Source organism: Muscardinus avellanarius (genome assembly GCF_963383645.1).
Source record: "Muscardinus avellanarius genome assembly, chromosome: 9".
Classification (NCBI taxonomy): domain Eukaryota; kingdom Metazoa; phylum Chordata; class Mammalia; order Rodentia; family Gliridae; genus Muscardinus; species Muscardinus avellanarius.
The window spans coordinates 50,689,144-50,703,447 of NC_137795.1; the positions used below are offsets into that span (position 1 = coordinate 50,689,144).

Below are 14,304 nucleotides of genomic sequence, written 5' to 3' on the forward strand. Positions count from 1 at the left end.
TTCCTGCCAAGTCTATGCTCGATGCCCTGACATATTCTTTTTAGTTTTCATCTTAACGTAAAGCTCATATTAAGGTAAATAGTATTTGTTATTCCTGAAATATTATTAAAATAACAAAGTATATCTTATTGCAGGGCTAAAAATCACCATTTATTACTTATTTGCTCCTTTACTTTTTCTCTCCCCCAAGTCCCTGGCGACCACCATTCTAGCTTCTGTCTCTATAAATATGACTCCTCTGTATACCACATGTAAATGAAATCATAATGTACTTTCTTTTGAGATTAACTTATTTATTTTCATTTTTTTACAGTACTGGGAATGGAACCCAGGGGCATTCTACCTCTGAACTAGACCCCCAGCCCTATTTTTTATTCTTTATTTTGAAACAGGGTCTTGCTAAGCTGCAGAGAGCTTCACTAAGTAGCTGAGGCTGGCCTCGAACTACAATACTCCTGTATTAGCTTTCTGGGTTGGATTACAAGTGTGTGCCACCACAGCTGGCTGAGACTAGCTTCTTTCAATTAGCCTCATGTTTTCAAATTTTAAAAAGATATGATACTTGAAATTGCTACAGGTTTAGGTAAGTAGGATGATATTAAAAGTCAAAAAGAAAAAATAGCCATACATATATTAATAATTTTGTTCCCATTATACATCAAAGCAATTTTTCTACCCTATAACTTATGTGCAGATATTTTTAGTTAGAAAAAAGGCTTGAAAGTAGGTTTTTGCCAATGGAAATAATTTTAGTCTGTTCAACTAAAATATTGGTGAAAAAACCAATAACATAGATCCATAAAGGATCAATTACATATTTAAAGATAACTATGTAAATCATGATTATAATTTTAAGTCCTGATCCATTTTTATACTGGAAACAAAGGAACTGGAGGACATTATGCTAAGTGAGATTAGTCAGTCATTAAAAAATAAGAAATCGAATGCTTTCTGTAATATGTTTAAGCTAGGGAAAAATGGGTAACAGGAGCAACTCTAAATGAAGGAGATTCTATAGATGAGCAAATAAGGCGACCTAACTGAGGGGAGTGAGGAAAACTTTCTAAAGCACATGATGTACTTAAACAAACATCAACGTCAGTCACCAAAGCCAAGCATGGGAAGGAGGGAAGCGGAGGGAATGGGGCAGGAATTGGGTAAGGGCTATTTGGGTGATGTGTGGATGTATGTCTTCACCATCTTTATCCCATTAAGATGAATGACTACAATGCATCAATAAAAAATTAAAAATGGAAATATGAAAATATAATAAGCCATTCTGAAGCTCTTATATTTTCAATCAATCATACTAAGATAATTGAGCCAAGACAAAAAAATTAAAGTTACAGGAAATAGGAAATTTGTAGTAGTCACAAAATCATATTCTCTTTACATCCTTTTGAATCTCAGAATTTATAAATCTATTTGCATCACTTTGGTCATGTGAAATAGTACTCTATAGATGTCACAAATGTGGCACAATCACTTTTCACACCAACAATGTGATATACTTTTAAGTTGCACATTGCAAAATTTCTGAAATTTTCAAAATTCATCATTTCAGTTCCCGCCTAATACGATGCCATAAAAATAGAATAGCTAGTTTAACTATCAAAATTCTCACTCTCCAAAAAATATGTTACATACTCAGATGGTCTCAATCTATTTTTACATACCAAACAATATAATGGCAAACAAATACCATCATATGAAAACATGTCATGTATTAGATGCACAGAATGCGTACACATAACATACAAAATGTTTACATAAATAGTTTTCAAAATTAAAAACCATTTTCTCCGTCGCAAAAGCAGAGCAGTCAGAGATAAAAATTAATGAAACTACCATCAGATAATTGCAAATACCAACAATTACCTATTTTTACATCTTCAAATGCTCAGATTTTCCTGTGTTTTGGACTTGCTGGAAGCACAAGGAAGTAGTTAATGTTTTAGAAACCCCAAATTTCTTTTTTTCTACCTTTTTTTTTTTTTTCTGGTCAGCAGACCATGCTTATCCTTGCTAATTCATTACAGTTACTGAGCAAGCATCATGTCCGTGACTTGTTTTCAGCTGTCATTTCTGCTGGGTTTTAAGTCTACAAGTCCTTCGGCAATTGCACCCCAGTTTGCTTCTCTTTTTTCTTTTAATCGAATATGTGGGACATGCCAAGTGATGAGATGCTTTCTGGCAGCCCAAGAAAATGCCAGCTATAGAACAACAGATGTAGTCTGACCATTAATGGAAGCTAGAATCACTCACCTAATATAGCATGGATAAGTTCATATTTGGTAGTCCAGGATGATTCTTGTCCCTGAAAATACATTATCAGTTTAAACCATTTCTACTACTACAGATCTATTGCATTTTCCCTCTTGACAATTTGTCTATCTAAAAGACAAGTACACAAAAAGTCTGTTTATTCATGTCAGTGATTGGCTGTATTCCTCCCCACCCACTTCATGGAAGGACCTCATGAAGCTTCTAAGAATTAATACCAAATTTCCTTCAGTAATTAAAATGAGTTATTGCCGGGATGGTGGCGCACGCTTGTAATCCCCACGCTTGGGAGGTGGAGACAGGAGGATCTCGCGGGTTCGAAGCCAGCTACACGCGCTGCTTTAAGAGACCCTGTTTCCAAATTAAAACATAAAATAAGTCTGGGAGTATAGCCCGGAGGTAGAAGGGCTTCCAGGAACCTCAGTACCACACACACACACACACACACACACACACACACACACACAAAATGAGTTATTAAAATTAACAGTGAAACCGGGTGTGGTGGGCCTGCTTGTAATCCCCGCACTTGGGAGGCGGAGACAGGAGGATCGCGTAGGGTCGAAGCCAGCCGCGCGTGCTGGCTTAGGAGACCCTGTTTCCAAATAAAAATATAAAAATAGGTCTGGGAGTGTAGCCTGGAGGTAGAAGGGCTTCCAGCAACCACAGTACCACCACCAAAAAAAAAAAAAAAAAAAAAAAAGAAAGTGAAGTTTTCATAGACAATTCCATTTATTTTGGAAGAATTTTTCTTGCCTAATATTTTCCAGATACTTGATCATCCCTCCCACTCAATCACAACATCCTTTTCGTAAAACAAATTTTTTTTATCCAATGTTGTTATTGTGGCAAATTATATTGATTCGAAGTTCTTTCTCCTAGTCTTTTCTCTGAGAAGAACTCAATGTAGTTTGGGTTTAAATATGTTCAACCCCAGAACATGGGTCACAATGGTCTAAAAGAGTCATTCAATTTATATTCCCACTTCCTTAGCTGATTTGCAGCTTCTAGAAGCTATGATCTAGCTATTGAGAAATAATACAAAAGAAAGGGATTTATTTATTTTTTGAACTGAACACTGTGGTTGAGATATAGGAGCTACATTCTGACCATGAAGTGATAATTACAGAGAAAAAGTCAGTGATACTGGAATAGAAGTTAGCCTGGTTCTTTGATGGCTTTACTAAGCAACTAAAAGTAATATTCTCAATCATATAACAATTTTTATTTTATGAAAAGTATTCATTTAAAAAATCAGTATGGTTGCCGGGCGTGGTGGTGCACACTTGTAATCCCAGCATTTGGGAGGCTGAGACCAGAGGATAGCAGTTCGTGGACAGTGTCAATTACCCAGTTTCAAAATAAAGAATAAAAAATAAGGTTGGGGGTGTACCTCAGAGGTCGAATGCCCTTGGGTTCCATCTACAGACATGGAAAAAATAAAACAACAAAATCGATATGGTTGAATATTCTTCTCAAATTAATGTGGTTGAGAAACTACGCATTATCCTAATCAATATAAATGAACAAATGTTACATGTATATACATAGATAGAATGTGTAGTAATACACAAATATAAAGCCACATTTATTGTTGATTAGAAATCTCAGAAAAATTATGCAATAGACATTAGGCAGGAGCTGAACTCAAAAATAAAGCATGAATCTCATTTTGGGTTTAGAAGTTGGCATGTTAAGCAGGGGGCAGCTTAATGTGTTGGTGTGGGGCACACACATGTAAATTCCCATACTTTGGAGGCTGAGGCAGGAGGATCTCAGGTTTGAGGCCTGCCTGGGTAATTTAGCCAGGCCTTGTTTCAAAAATAAAAAAATCAACTGGGTGTGTAGCTCAGAGGTAGAACACCCATGGATCCAGTACTATATATAACAAAAAAAAAGCAAAGTTGAAAAAATCATACAGAATTGCATGGCACAGGATGTTAAAATTTGTTATGTGGTCGGGCATGGTGGCACACGCTTGTAATCCTTGTTTTCGGGAGGCAGAGACAGGAGGATCACGCAGGTTTGAAGCCAGTCTCGCTGGCTTAAGAGACCTTGTTTCAAAAAAAAAAAAAAAAATAGGTAGAACGGTTTCCAGGAACCCTAGTACCACCAAAAAATAAAAAATTAAAAAAATTTAAAAAAAAAAGAAAATAAAAAGTGGAGAAATAAAACACAGAAAGCTGATTGATTCTGTTAATTTCTACTGGCAAGTAGCCGGGTGTGGTGGTACACACTTTTATTCCTAGTACTTGGGAGGCGGAGACAGGAGGATCTCGGGTGTGTGGCCAGCTAAGCTACTTAGTAAGGTCCTCCACAACTTAGTGAGATTGTGTTTCAAAATTAAATATAAAAAATAGGGAAGAGGGCATAGTTCAGAGATAGAATGCCTGTGGGTTTAACCCTCAGTTCTGAAAAAAAAAAAAAAAGATCTATTGATGCAAAATAAGTGATAGACACATGTAATTTAGTTTGCTGGAGCAGGCTTCAGCCCCTTTTTAAGGTGAAAAATTGTATTTAGTTTCTGGTAATTTGGAGGCACAGTACATTTTCAGGTGGCTACAGTATAACACCACATCACTACGTGCATTTGACCTATATTGGTCATTCTATAGTATTCATTTTAATTTCTACAAAATTTATAAGTCAATAAATTGCTTCCAGATAATTCTTCTAATTATTTTTTCCCTATCTGGAAATATATAATTATTTGAAAATATTTACCCTTCAAAATTTTATTCATAATATTAGAAAATATAGTCATTCTTTAAAAAAATCACACTTTAATATCTTTGTGTATTTTTATTCAAAATTTCATGCTATTTATATTATTACATATTTTATATACAAAACACAATAATAATAATGACCACACAATATATTAGACAGATGCAGATCATTAGAAGACCCACAACTAGAGAGAAAAATTGCTATTTCAGAGAAAATGACAGAGATAAATCTAAGTGGTTTATAATATTCTTCAGCTCTACTGAAAATAGCTTTTTATCATTTCTTTCCCAAACAGTTATACAGATGGGATTTTATTATTGAGTTTCATTTTTCATTGTTAGCCTTGATCTCAAAGTAAATGTTAGAGATGTTTCTATAGTTATGATTCTCAGTTATCAGGAAGAAGGAAAAATGAGTTCTCAGTATGCATGAGGTATTGTGTTAGGTGTTCTACATATAGTACCCACAACTTTATCATCAAAAAATATTAAGGATAGACAAATAGGATGTTTGAAAATTACAGTGTATCTAAATTTCCAATGATGGTTGATTCAATCTAAAAATTCGGTATTTCCTCTGAATATCTTTGATTCAGGTAACTTTTGAAAATCATGTGCTTTTTATAAAAAGTAGGATATAACAACAAACAGCATAATAAAATAAAATAGAAATATGAATAAAAATAAAAATAACACTACTATAACTTGAGTTCAATTCATTTTTTAAAAAATCAAAAACACCACTTTAAGTTTAAAAAAAAAGAAAACAATTTATTAGAATGGTTATGATTGGATATGAAGTCATTAAGGGTTAATAAATATCAAAGATATAGGCTTTTAACACAATTTAAACTAAAATTACTGAAGTGAAAGAAAAACATAATTCTCTATAATAGCCATATAATTCAAACAGGTAGGACTTTTTTCTTTTAGAATTTTAGTTTACTTCCTCTAAGTTTATTCCAAAGTTTAAGTTTTTTAAAAATGCAGGATAAAAATATCACTATTGTTGTTGGGAAATCTAATTTAAGCTAAAAAAAGGATATCAAAGAAATTCACATAGAGAAAAAAAGAACCAAAATTATCTCTATTTGTAGATGACATGATCCTATATTTAGAATACCCAAAAAACTCAACAAAAAGACTTCTAGAGATGATTAACAAATTCAGTCAAGTAGAAGAATACAAGATAGATCTAAAAAATTTATTAGCTTTTTTATATGCTAACCACACACCCCTTGAAAAAGAAATCCAAAAACTAATTCCATTCACAATAACCTCAAGAGCAATGAAATACCTATGGAATAAGCCTAACTAATGTAGAGGTAAAAGACATTTACAATAAAAATTATAAAATACTAAAGAAAGAAAGATCTTATAAGATGGAAAGATCCCTCATCCTCTTGGATAGGCAGAATAAATATCAAAATGGCTATTCTCCTGAAAGTGATCTAAAGAGTCAATGCAATCTGTATCAAAATACCAACACCATTCTTTACAGACCTATAAAAATTAGTCTAAATTTCATATGGAAAACCAAAGAACCAAAAAAACTAAAGTAATTTTCAAGAGTAAGAACCATACAAGGAGCATCACAATACCTAAATTTTAATTATACTATAGAGTTGTAGTAATAAAAACAGCATAGCATTGGCACAAAAATAGACACATAGACCAATGGAACAAAATAGAAGATAAAGAAATAAATCCTTACACTTACGGCCAATTGATTTTCAACAAATGCGCCAAAATATATATGTTGGAGAAAAGACCTTTTTCAACAAATGGTGTTGGAAAAACTGGTTATCTATTTGTAGAAAAATGAAATTGAATCCTTACCTTTTACCTTGCACAAGAGTTAACTCGAGATGGATCAAAGAACTGTAAATTAGACCAGAGACTTTGAAATTACTAGAGGAGGGCATAGGTCCAACACTCTAACATACCGGCACAGGTAGAAACTTTCTCAATAAGACCCCCAAAGCTCAGGTAATTAAGACAAGAATTAATAAATGGTATGACATTAAACTAAAAAGCTTCTTTTCATCAAAGAAAACTATCAAGTCTAAAGATAGAGCCTACAGAATGGGAGAAGATCTTTTCAGGCTATTCTTTTGAGAGAGGACTAATATCTATAACACACAAAGTACTTAAGACTCAACACACTAAAACAAATAACTCAATCAAGAAATGGGCAATTGACTTGTAATCCCAGTACTTGGGAAGCTGAGACAGGAGGATCTGGGTTTACTGCCAGCTTCAGCTATTTAGTGAAGCCCTCTGCAACTGAGTGAGACTCAAAATTAAAACTTCAAAGTAAAAAATATAAAACTGGGCTGGGGATGTTTCTTGGATGTAGAATGTCCCTGGATTCAATCTCCAGCACCACAAAAAAAAGAAAGAAAAAGAAAAGAAATGGGCAATTGAACTAAGTAGACACTACAAAAGAAGAATTATAAATGGCCAATACATATATGAAAAAAAGTTTAATATCATTAGCAGTCAGGGAGATACAAACCAAAACCACACTGAAATTCCATCTAGCCTCAATTAGAATGATGATCATCAAGAAGTCACATATAAATAAATGTTGGTGCGAATGTAGGGAAATAGAAACTCATAAACTGTTGGTTGTAAATTGGTGTAGCTGCTATGGAGATTCCTCAGAAAATTGAGAATGGATCCATCATATGATCCAGCTATACTACTCTGGGGTATGTTTCCAAAAGTGCTGAAATCAGAATACTATAGCAATATATGTATATCCATGTTTATAGCAGCACAATTCACAATAGTCAAATTATGAAATCAACTTAGGTGTATATCAATAAAGGAATAGATCACAAGATTGTGGTATGTACATGTAATGAAATTTCACTTAACAATAAAGAAGAAAAAATTATGTCATTTGCAGGGAGATGAGTAGGCCTGGAGAACATTATGTTATAGTGAGATTAGCCAGTCACAGAAAGTGAAGGGTCACATGTTTTCTCTTATATATGGAAGCAAGTAAGTAATGAGGATACAGAGGTACTTCAGATAATAGAGGAGGATTTAAAGTGGAGCCAAGGGTTTAAACTAGGGGGAGGAGGGGCAGGAAGGATCAATGAAGGAATCATTTCCATTGATGTTACGTGCCTATGTGAGAACATCAATGCCAATCTCAATATCTTGTAGGAAGGAGTGTGGCCGTGGGGAGGGAGCCGGGGGAAGCCCACCAAGTGCTGTGTGCGTGCATGTCACCATCACTATGAACTGCATTATTTTTGAGACTATACTGAACTAATAAAAGTATATGTAAATCAATGTATCTACATAAAAAACACAAAACAAACTCTTCATACTGTAATGTTCCCAAAGCATCTTTATTCATAAATCTAAAAGTGAACATGCAAGTGACACTTCAATAATGAACGTTTAAGCTTATTTTATTTTATTTTATTTTAGAAAGGTATTATCCTTAAGTCAACTGAAAAATATTTTATTTTTAATTAATTAATTAATTTTTTTTTTGGTGGTACTGGGGTTCCTTCTACCTCTGGGCTACACTCCCAGACCTATTCTTTATACTTTTTTATTTGGAAACAGGGTCTCTGAAGCCAGCGAGCAGCTGGCTTCGAACCTGCGAGATCCTCCTGTCTCCGCCTCCCAAGCGCAGGGATTACAAGCGTGCGCCACCACGCCCGGCTGAAAAATATTTTAAACAGACAAGTCTGATTGCGAGTAAAATTGATGGGGATTCACAAGATGAGATTTTTAAGTATTTATTATTATTTCATGTTTTGATTATCTCATTAAATTTTAAATTTTTTTCCTAACCTGCTACAAGCTAGAAACTACAAGATGGTTGAGTACAATGGATGGTCCACTTCAAATGGTTTCATGACAGAATATTTCACCCAAATCAACTAAATAAAACCCCATAGCTTTATTTTTGAGCTTATTCTACCTGAGAAGACAAGACAAAGAAATTTTCTTTCAAAAATCATTCCAAGAGTAATATACCCTTCCTAAGTTTGTCACAATAGAAAAGAACTAATGAGTAGTACATGCTATGTAAATATAGTTTAAACTGACACAAGGCTAGATTCAAATAAGCAGTACTAGTGTTACTAGTGTGTCAATAGTTTATAGAGGAGAGTTTAAGACAAATATCTGAATATGTGTCAAAAAGTTATTTTAGGCCAGGTGTGGTGACCATGTTTGTAATCCCCACACTTGGGAGGCAGAGACAGGAGGAACGCACAGGTTCGAAGCCAGCCGCACTGGCTTAAGAGACCCTGTTTCCAAATTTAAAAAGAATAAAAATTGGTCTGGGAGTGTAGCCTAGAGGTAGAAGGGTTTCCAGGAACCCCAGTACCACACACAAAAAAGTTATTTTAGAATGCAGAATAGTATTTTCCATAGTAATTATGTCCCTCGTCCACTTATAAATTTTGTAATTATTTGGGTACCTGAAGTATACTATTGGTGGTATATTAGAAGCTATTATAGATTGTCATATAAACAGTGCTTCTGGGAATTGTGGGAAGGGGTGGAAATGGAAGGGTAATAGAGAAAATTCCAAGTTAGACTGATGGGCTTTAAATACTTAAAACTCAGTCAGGTGTGATGATGTAGTCTTATAATCTCAGTATTTGAGAGGCTGAGAGAGGAGAATTGCATTTTTGTGGCCAGCCTCAGCTACTTAGTGAGGCCCTCCATGACTTAGTGAGACCCTGTTTCAAATGGAGAATAAAAATAAAAATGGGGGTATAGTTCAGAGGTAGAATGCCCCTGGGTTTGATCCTCTGTATCTCAAAGGATGCAAACAAAATAAACCTTAAAACTCTGCTTTTATGATAGAACATATCCAGTTCTATACCCTAGTAGAAATTCTTGCTTGTATGATCATAGAGGAATAGAAGAGGGCAGCCTATTAGAAATATTGATTCCATACAACCTCTTATAAACATTACAGCACAATGAACATCCTCCTAATATATGTTCTATGGCTTTTATGATAGAACATATCCAGTTCTATACCCTAGTAGAAATTCTTGCTTGTATGATCATAGAGGAATAGAAGAGGGCAGCCTATTAGAAATATTGATTCCATACAACCTCTTATAAACATTACAGCACAATGAACATCCTCCTAATATATGTTCTATGGCTTTCTGTCTCTCTCTCCCTTTCTCTCTCTCTCTCTCTCTCTCTCTCTCTCTCTCTCTCTCTCTCTCTCTCTCTGTCTCCCTCTCTCTCTCTTTCTGAAGGGCCTTGACTTTCTATTTAATTCCAAAGTTTTGTTTGCCTCATCTTTGTTTGCTACCACCTATTTAGTCTGCCTTTACTATAAAATGGGATGCAATATGTTTTTAATTTTCTATCTTTCAAACAAACACAAAATTATTTTGTGTTTTTCTTGGCATTCTGAAAAATACTTTATTATGGATAAAATTACACAAATATCTGAAATGTCCTTTCTTACAGATGTTTCAAGTCCCAACCTTAAAAAAATATAATTTACCCCTATCTACTAATGCATAAATGCATATAGATACTCTAGAAAGTCAAGGATTGGGGTGATCCAGAGAGAAGAGTAGAAATTTGAGCATAAAATAGGCCAGAAGGTAGCATTTTCCTCATATTTCAAAAGAAATGTGGAATTACCTAAATCACTTGGATATGTCTTTTATGAAATAGGATGTGTTTCTGTGCATGGGTACACAGGTACATGTGTGATAGAGAGACAGTAATGGGAGAGAAAGGAGAATGAAGAGAACAGTCATTGTGGCTACTCTTAGAAGAAAATTAGAATGGTGCTTTAAGAAAGCTAGTGGGAGACTTCTTCGTGTTCTTGTTCTACTATGTTGGTACCATTCTCATCTCTGATCTGACATAGGAAACAAATGAAAAGGGTAAAAGAGATGGAGTCCACCACATGTCAGATATAGCACTTGAAAGGTAAAGGGGATGGGAGGAAGACTCCCAAGCTCAGGACTTGGAAAAAAAGCTATTTCTGTTGCCATGTGGCTGAGTGTTCTGTGTCTCCAGGTGGCTGTAAAAGAAGCTTCTGATTCAAACAGGAAAGAGTCATTAACCATGGAAGTGGGAAGTATTAGTATAGATTTTCCCTAAATTGTAAAGTCACTTCTTCCAACAATGTTATGAGAGTTATTTATACATTTGCCAGGCCCATAGTGCTATAGATTAGTGCTTTCAATTATCTATACCTAAAGGCCATCAATTAAAATTTCCCAAAATTTTGTTTTTAGACATCTGGGACAATACTGCCTCTAGGAATTCAGAGAAGACTGAGCCAAGAATGGGTAAAAAGAAATAATATGCAATTAATGAGAAATATTCTCTAGAGAAATTCTCTATTACCTTCTGTTCTCTGATTATATATAAACTTGTATATGATTTTTGAACTAATAAAAACTACTTGGAGTCTGCCATCTTTAGCAACCCTGAGTCATTTCTTCAATTCCTCACCATAATGCCTACTGAATGTATCTCTTTGAAGCAAAAGAAACTTTAACTTTTACTGTATTATTACTATTTGTTTCTAAGAACTATAAATTTATATTTAAATGCCACATGGAAACATTGTGAAGAAACAGCCTACTCCAAGTTTTAGAAAACATTTTCCAGCCATACATCTCATAAGAGGTTAGTATCCAAAATATATTAGGAATTCTAACAACCATATGTAAAAAAACAAATAAATGATTATAAAATGGGTAAAGAACCTAAACTGACATTTCTCTAAAGACATATAAATGGCTAACAGTTATATAAAAACATTCATTGTCACTAACCATCAGGAAAATGCTAATCAAAACCACAATGACTTATGGTGCCAGTCCAGATAGAATGGCTATTAAAGATAATGAGTCTTGGTAAAGATGTGTGCAAAAGGCAATCCATAAAAGCTGCTAGTGGAACTTTAAGTTACTACAGTAATTTCAAAAAAGTATGGAAGTTTCTCAAGAAAATAAAAGAGAGCTATCATAGTATCCAACAAGCCTTTACCTGGGTATACACCTTTTATCAGTCTGTTTATTTTCACTAAAACCAAATACTTGACATAAGGTAACTCCATAAAAAGGTTTCTTTAAATCACAGTTTCAGAGCCTGAGAAAGTCTAAACCGCATAACACAGGTTCTTGCAGCCTCCCCCTTAAGCTACATTATCACATGTAGAAAACAAAGGAGAGGGTGTGTGCAGAACCAAATAGATTGCATTTCAGTACAGGAAGTAGAGCTTGTGGCAGGGGCCAAGTTTGCTCCTTTTGTAACAGATCTTTTGAGAGAACTACCAAGGCTTGGCACCAGAATTAACTTGTACCCTCAGTGACCTAATCGCCTCCCACTAGTTGTCACCTCTTAGAGGTTCCCCATCACCACACAATCTACCATAGAATGAAATTTGATCCATCGATTAAAAAAAAAAAAAGAAAGATGAAATCTTGGCACTTGCAATAACATTGATTGACCTGGAGGACATTATGATTAGTTAAATAACTCAGACACAGAAACACATATTCCCAAATAGTCTCACTACATGAGGAGTCTGAGAAAGTTGCTCTCACAGAAGCAGAGAGTAATAATGGTCACCAGAGGCTTAGAATGGAGGAAAGATAGGAAGAAGTTGGTAAACAAAGTTAGGAAGAATACAGTCTGGTATTCTATGAAAGAGTAGAGTGACGTACGTTTATAAAAACATGTTGTATATTTCAAAATATCTAGAAGAGAGGATTTTGAATTTGTCACCACAAAGAAATGAAAAATATTTGAGGTGAGAGATATGCTAATTATCCTGGTTTTATCATTATGCGATGTATCAAAATAGCACATTATACTCCATACTTATATCTAATTATTATGTGTCAATTAAAATAAAACACAACAAAAAAATCTGGAGAAATAACTGGTTGTTATTTAAAAAAATAAACTATCAAGCCAGGCGTGGTGGTGCACACTTGTAATCCCCACACTTGGGAGGCTGAGACAGGAGGATGACACAGGTTAAAAGCCAGCCTCAGATACTTAGTGAGGCTCTCAGCAACTTAGTGAGACCCTGTTTCCAAATAAAATATAAAAGATAGGTTTGGGAGTATAGCCTGGAGGTAGAAAGCCTCTGGGTTCCACCCCCAGTACCACCAAAAATAAATAAAATAAAATAAATAAGTAAATAAATAAATAAATAAACTATCCATAGACTTGACTTCTTATGCTAACAAAATCTGTAAGACAGTTATATATTTTATTGATAATAATACAAATATTTGAAATAATTTATTAAAGAAGGCTAATTTTAGGGAGCTATATAATAAGATGAGGTTTACATTTAAGATAACATGTTAAGTACCACCAAGTAAAGATTCCCTCCAACCTTTACCAAACTTTGCAGAAATCATTTTCCTTAGTGTGTGTGTGTGTGTTTTGTGTGTAGAATATTAAAAAATATTTACTTCAAACATTTAAAATATTAATTAATGTATTTTTCCAACAAAGGACCTATAAATGGTAAATAGGGTAATGTTTTAATTTATAAATAATTAAAGCTGGTGAGAGATGATTTAACTTTTCTAAAATCACACAACAGAGCTGACTGATTAAAGCTAATTCTGAACCAAGTAATTCTACCATACTAGAGGTTTTCACCTAGGAGAGGAAAATGGCTGTGCATACAGTGGGAGGCCTGGGCTCTGGGCTCTGAGTATTTGTATCAGACTGGTTATTTTGTACAGAAGTGTCTCATGTCAACACCTCTGAGGATGTGTACATTCCTGTGTGGAATAGTGTGTTGTATCCTAGAGAATTTGGCCCAAAAACAGGCCTTGGAGTCCTGCTTCAAGTACAGATCCTAGTTGTATATGTAAAATGCTGAGTGTAATTGCTGAGGAAATGAAACATGGAGGAAACAGTTGGCAATTGATGTGGATTTGGGTTTTGTCAAAGAAGAGTCAACAATTTTGTCAAGATTCCCTGCAGAATGGTTGAGAAAATGATGATAAGATTGATATGGATTGATATGGATCATTGGTTGTATTATGTTTCACTTGTTTTTAAAGGTATGGCAAACTGACAGGTCATGTGGACATAGTTTCCCGTGTTTTGTTTTGTTCGCACACATCACCCAGTTAGCCCCTACCCAATCCTCACCTCATTTCTTCCCCTTTCCTCCCTCCTATGTTAAGCTTAGTGATTGATTTTGATATGTTTAAGTACCTCATGTGCTTTAGAGAGTTTCCTTCTTTCCTCCTCCCATCCCCTCAGTTAGGTTGCCTTATTTTCTCCTCTA

General features: G+C 34.6%; 1 protein-coding gene across 3 annotated transcripts in view; it reads right to left on the minus strand.

Annotated features, from left to right (window-relative positions):
- Positions 1–14,304, minus strand: part of MAGI2 (membrane associated guanylate kinase, WW and PDZ domain containing 2) — a gene marked incomplete at both ends in the record, with an annotated part of 1,509,512 nt that overhangs the window by 1,081,644 nt on the left and 413,564 nt on the right. The gene's annotated exons all lie outside the window — the stretch shown is intronic.